This window comes from Erpetoichthys calabaricus, chromosome 8 (assembly GCF_900747795.2).
Source record: "Erpetoichthys calabaricus chromosome 8, fErpCal1.3, whole genome shotgun sequence".
Classification (NCBI taxonomy): Eukaryota; Metazoa; Chordata; class Cladistia; order Polypteriformes; family Polypteridae; genus Erpetoichthys; species Erpetoichthys calabaricus.
The window spans coordinates 111,850,050-111,857,240 of record NC_041401.2 but is presented as its reverse complement, the minus strand read 5'-3'; positions in this window follow the sequence as shown (position 1 = coordinate 111,857,240).

Genomic DNA, 7,191 nt, shown 5'->3' with positions numbered 1-7,191 from the left:
CAAATCGCAACCTCAGATCCTCAACTGAGTGTCTCCTTAGAATTCCAAGAGCAAAACTTAAAAGAAGTGGTGAGGCGGCCTTCTGCTGTTATGCACCTAAAATCTGGAATAGCCTGCCAGTAGGAATTCACCAGGCTAATACAGTGGAGCACTTTAAAAAAACTGCTGAAAACACATTATTTTAACATGGCCTTCTCATAACTTCACTGTAATTTAATCCTGATACTCTGTATATCCAATTCATTATAACAACCATTCAGAATCTGTACTAACCCCTACTCTCTCTTCTGTTTCCTTTTCCGGTGTCCTTTTGGTGGTGGCCACCACCATCTACCCAAAGTACCATGATGTTCCAACAATGATGGATGGATTAAAAGCCAGAAGTCTGTATGACCATCACCATCAAGTGACTCCGTGAGAACCCTAACTACAAAGAGGACTATTTCATTTATGTTAGGTAGAATGCCCAGGGGGGACTGGGCGGTCTCGTGGCCTGGAACCCCTACAGATTTTATTTTTTTCTCCAGCCGTCTGGAGTTTTTTTTGTTTTTTCTGTCCACCCTGGCCATCGGACCTTACTCCTTTCTATGTTAACTAATGTTGTCTTATTTTAATTTTGCATTTTGTCTTTTATTTTTCTTTTCTTCATTATGTAAAGCACTTTGAGCTACTTTTTGTATGAAAATGTGCTATATAAATAAATGTTGTTGTTGTTGTTGTTATTAGTGTATATTTCAAAGTATAACTGTTTAAGGATGTCTTTTCAGTAAATATCCATGAGTAAGCTTGTGTAGATCAATATGCTTGAGTAATGGTTTCATTTTAAAAATGTAAATCAACTACATATGTAATGCTGCAGTTACCATATTTTCTTCTCCTCAGGAAGCTTAGAAAATGTCTGAACCTAATCTGAATGAGACTTGTTCCTTCTTTGTTTTACTTCATTCAGCACAACTCATTGCTTGAGCATGCAATTTATGTGAAATGTATTGTAAAGTATAATGGTCTCAGTTGTCAGTATATCAATATTTATAGGCAAACAAATGTGACAATGACAGTCAAATATTAAAGAGAATTCCCGTATATACTGTATATGATAGAGTCAGGAACCTTTTAAATGTGGAAATCACTTATATAATATAATGTGGCTGGGAAAACAGACCAGGGTACACAGGCAAAAGGTTGCAGTACCTGCTGGGTAACCCCTTTTAATTAGAACAAAAATAGCAGGCTTCTGGGCCTGTGATCAAGAAAACAAATCAGCCTTAGGCAGCCTTCAAACAGTTGTAAATTAACAAAAGAAACCTTCTTGAGTGGCTTCTCGATGCTACAAGGGAAAAAGAAGATACTGGTAGTGTCAGCGCCCCTTCTCAGCCCGGGTGGAAAGCCTGGAAGGTGGTCTCAAGGGCCACATGTGTGACAACAGGAATGTCAGAACAGTCTGATTAGGGGAAATGACAAGTCACCTCCATAAAGTCAAGATAAAAGTTATTTTAAGGGGATGTGTAGGTTAGGTCATAGAACAAAAGAGGACAGAACCTATACTGTGTTTGGATGAGATACCTAACCCTAAGTTCAGTTTCTAAATGAAGCACATTGTGATATATAGCCGGCAGTTTGTCCTGGCCAATACCTCCAGGCCGCCAGATGGAGCCCTTCCTGCAACATGGAGGTGCCCCGAATTCCAGCAGGGCCTCATGGACATTGGAGTTTTAATGCACAGCCCTGCTGGATACCATGGGGGCCGCCAGGGGACGCTGCAGGGAGGCCCAGGGACTTCTATTTGCACTATAACCCGGAAGTACATCCTAGTCACAGGGACAGAAGAAATGACGTACTTCCGGGATGAAGAAAAGAGTTTTCACATGACCCGGAAGTATTTTAAGGTCACATGGGCTGAGGGACAGAAACACTTCCGGGTCAAGGACTATAAAAGACTGTGGGAAACACCAGAGCGTTGAGCCGAGTTGGGAGGAAGGGTGACTGAGCTGCTGGGAGTTGTGAAGGATTATTGTATTTGATTATTATTATTGTTTATTGGAGAATTGTGGAGTGGAGGGTGCTTTGTGCACATTATTATTGTAATAAATCCATCATTTGGACTTTTATCTGGCGTCTGGTCCGAGGGTTCAAGGGAGCGACAGCGCCCCCTATCTGTCACAAGATTTACAGACTTGCTAGTTTGTTCAGGAGTAGTGGATTAGCTGCAGTTTTAAAACGTGCCTCATGATGTATGTGGATTTTACACCAGCATGTACCTTTCCTTAGTAATAAGTATATTTTAGATTAAGTAGCTAATCTAAGCACATATAGCGCAAATGTAAGTCCAGCTGATGTCACATGTGAAATTTGTTCAAAGTGAACATCAACCACAAGACTGAGCTGAAGCTTTGCACTATGTTTGATTAGAATTAAGTAAAACTGCAGGGGTAAAATGGCATAATTATAAAAGCTGTATACTGCTCTTTATACACTATTAAGATATCTAGCTTAGAATGCAGGCGCATGCAGTCAACATTAATAGGGTCATTATCATAACTTGTACAGATGAAATTTTTATTTGTATTTTCTACATGCAACCAGTCATTATTCTCCGCCAGTGAAAACATTTCCCCTGTCTGTGAAAGCTAAGTTTATCAAAGAAAAAGGCAGTGCAAAGGAAATGAACAGTGAATGAAGCAAATTGTGGTGTGGTCTCAAAATGAGTTTGATTGAGTCTTGATTCTCAAATGAGTTTACTTTCTGTCTACAGACTTTCAGATCTATCTTTGTACATGTGGGATTCCTTCTGGATGTTACTTTCTTAACCATTCCAAAGACATGTTGTAAGAGTAATTGGTAACTTCCAAAAAAAAAAAATCCCCCTTTTCAGTAATTGTGAGTTTATACATCATTTTGCCCTGTGTTATAATGATAGTGGTTTCTGAGATGCTGGAACAGAAACATTTGACACCAACAATCATAACATGTCAAAGTGTCTTAGATCATACATTTTGCTCTTTCTAATGTTTGGTTAAATAATAACAAAAACCTGTTGATCATGTTCGCGTGCTATATATGTTAAATTTCAGCCATAAGATGTGATCAGGTTATTGGCTGTGACAAGTCTATGTATCTAAGAAAGTGGCCACTGAGTGTTTTACAATCGATAGTCTGGCTGGCAAGGCTTAGCTAGGCTAAAGGTGCCAATAAGATGATGCAGAGCAAAAACAACTGAAACAGAGAACTCCTCAAAATGTAGCCATACTGGTAGTCAGATTACACTAGTCTTGTTGCGATTACAAATGAAAAGGAGCTACTAGGAATAATGAACCTCATCACTCTGATTTTTGCACAGAGAGGGAGGAGAGAATGAGAAAAAGACAGTGGAGGACAGCAAAGACACTAATATGACTTCTCCAAAGTGTCTGGGAATGTTAGAAAGGATGAAATTGACTTTGCTGTTTTAAAATAGAGTATGGGACCAAGTGTGCAGAGATCCTTGCTATCATTTGAAGGAGCACCAGGTTGGTGCACTTACAATCATAGACAGCCATACCTGGAACTCACCAAAAGGTGATCACGAGATGGGATTTAAAAACAAAACATTATTAAAGAAAATCATGTCATTGTAAGGAGTGTGAGTCTATCCAGCAGGGGGCACTATCTCCCTGGTTGGAATAAGTTTTTTTGTAATTGCAGCATGTTACATAACCCGAAACTATCTCTTATATATATTTCTCTTCTGGTTCATCCTGCTTCCACTTCAAAACTGGTCCAGCCCACACACAGCCGACACAGCATTTCTCGATTCCTATTCGTCCTCTTCCATGTCATGCACTATACTGGCATGCTGAGCATAATACATCCAACAAGTACTCGAGGTGCTGCCACAACGGTAAAGTAGCTTTACCACCTTTGCGGGAACCACCTGTGTCTTTACAACAGCTTCTTACACAGCAAACATCAGAAGCTAAAAATTATCGTGAACACATCTCTTCTCTAGCGTTTGCTTCCATGGGTGCACAGATAACTCAACCTCCTGGCCACGAACCATACTATTTTAAAATACACGGGCAAATTTATCACCAAATCTCTCCACTATACGCTAACACTTCTACCTCTCCAGGATATGGACAGTTGTATGTTTTTGACACAGTGCAAGCTACTGAAGTATGCTTACAAAATAAAGCAAACTCTGCATGCAGCGAAAATGTACTTCTCCAGCTAGATTCCATGCTCAGAACTATCAACTGCTTCGCTAAATCATACAAACATGCATGAAATCGCTCAGTCCAATCCCACAGCATCTGTACGAATGGTTTTCAAGGAAAACCCTAGGCAGGATTTACGACGATACAATGCCCTGACATGTCACACTGATGTTGCAGCGATTTTCGTCGGAGAAGATAGCGAAACGCCTGCCGAAAGGGACACTTACATCTATCCCATAGGCAACTCCTGTAAACAGATTTCCACACTCAATATGAATTGCGATCCTATGGTTTACCCACTTTTATTCCCTTATGGAGACATTGGCTGGCACAAAGATTTACAACATGTTCCCGATAAAAGAACCGCCAAGCAAATAAGGCTTACTCAATGCCAATTTTATGCGTACAGATTAGCAATGAGGAATACATTAGTATTTTGCACTTCAGCGGCAAACTATTCCAACAGTAAGTCGTAGATGCGTATGTTAAAATAGAGGGCGCGCGTCTCAACTATCTCAGATTACATCAACAAGATCTACACGTGGAACTATTAGAAGCACTGCAAGCAAACGCTAAAAATAGCAACGTACGTGTAGGCAAAATGATCATATTACCGTCCACATTTCCAGGAAGTCCAAGATACATGCAACAAAACTATCAGGATGCCATGGCCATAGTACGTAAATTTGGAAAGCCTGATTTATTTATCACTTTCACATGTAATCCTACTTGGCCGGAAATTGTACATACACACTGCATCTTTCAAGAAGTATTTATTTCTTCTAGATTTCTGAATTCCTTTCTCACTGTTTTCCGTTCCTATTCTTACACCGCCGTATGCTACGGCGGGCATCGGCTTATAGATATAATATATAAAGGCAATACCCCTTCCTTAGTGATACTGCGGTAAGAAATCACATAGGAGAAATAACTTAGCTTTGTTTAATGATGGTTTACGTAGCATAACAGACGAGGAAGCCATAACAAGACCATTACCAAAGTGGGAGCTCGATGTATACAGTCTGCCATTTTCATTGCTGCACTGGAAGGATTTTCAGGATCGGATGACGTTATCTCCCATCCGTCCATTGGCTTCAAAGGTGTGTCGGGCAATGTTCCAAGGTTTTATACCATTTCTCCATGTGCAGGCCTCCACTTAGGTAAATCATGCCATTCCAATCAAGGAAAAGAAGATCCAATGTCATGTTGACTCTGACACACAGAAATAGTACAATGCTTATTTCACAGTTGTCCTTTTCTTGTCTTCTAATGCTTGCCTAGCAGTTCTAAATGATGAGCCCTGTGTGCTAAATCTGGCCTTGTGTTAGCTGTACATGTGAGTAGATTTATAACATTTTTTTTGTACAGAGCACAGTGACATATTAAACTTATATACTTATTACAGTTAGTTGCATGAAGACTCACTGGTGGGAAAAAGACAAGCAAGGATCAATAGAGAGAAAACTTACGGTAGATGAAAACAAAGAGTGTTTCATAATGCAGAGGAGGTAGGAAAATTTCAAAACTACCAACATTAATACTACTCTACTAACAGACAATACTAATGATAAAACTGCTAAAAGATTAGGACCAGTGGTAAGGAATATTTTGCTATTTTGTTATATCCTTAGTTACTCTGTATCTTGCTTTCATTTATCCTTGTTTAGTGCATTTTAGTTTAATAATAATAATCCACACTTTTATTAATGAACTGAAACATCCTGGCAAAGCCTTGACCTTCTGTTATAAAACTCGAGAATTCCTAAAGCACAAACTCCTGAACAATTCCAAAAACTGCTCACGAGAGGGGGAAACCATCAAAACCTGGCTAGTAACAAGGACAAAAAATGCAGGATATATTTACTTTTCACAAAAACGCTCTGACAAAAAGTAAGCTCCATGGAGCACAAAATTTCAGAAAAGGAGTTGTCTTAAACACAAAAGCAATCTAATTTCCAATGCAGAATCCAGAAAATGTCATAAAAAGAGTATGAAGTCAAAAATCCAAAAAAAAAAAAAATAATCACAAAAAGCACAGTAGAAACACGATAAACTTACCAATTCCCAAATGCATTAGAATGAACCACAAGACGATAAGCAGGTGGCCTCGCTTCTTGGAGAATCACCCAGAAAACACAATGAATGTAATATGGGCATAAGGAATAAACCAAATAACTAAAGTAACAACATAAATAAGTGACTGAAAATGAACAGACAACTCATATAACAAGAATTTGAACCCTGGGTGAAATATAACACCCTTCAGATATTCGAGTGACTCATACTGTAGTTGCAGCAGTTTTCAAAGGTCCCTCCTGTCATGTCTGAGCCAGGGTTCCTCACCTGTTTTAATTCTTTAAGATTACAAGAATTTTTCCTTTATTTTTACATGTAGTGTAGACAAGAGTTTAAGGCGGTCACTCATTCTTAAGTAAAGTAACCTCCCCATGTCACACGATGTCTGAAATACTATTTGAACACTGAAAACCTGCAATAGGAAATTTATACATACTACCAAATATGGAAACAGAATGATGTCATCAAAAGGCAACTAAAGAACATACAAAACAAATTCAGAAAGAACTAAGATAAATTAGTTAATAGAAATTACTGTCAATATGTGAATTATAAGTTAAGTTTGTCTCATCCTAGCATCAAATGCACTAAATGCTTATTTGCTTGAGAAGTACTGTTGATTTAGTATTCTGGTTTATTGCTGTTTTCGGGTTGGTACACTTAAATGGTAAGGGACCTTTCAGGGAAAAAGGTCACATTTGAAATGGCACAGACCACAAGGAAAAGCCATCCAAAACTTGACAAAAGTTTAAAACTCCACACTAGCAAATATGACCTGGTATTTGTGTGTAAGTGTGCCCTGTCATGGACTGGTGACCTGTTAAAGACCAATTACTGCCTTGCACCTGATGGTGCCATGATAGGCGCTGACATATCTTAAGCAGTTCATATACAGTGCTAACTATACTGGAGTTTTTTCACA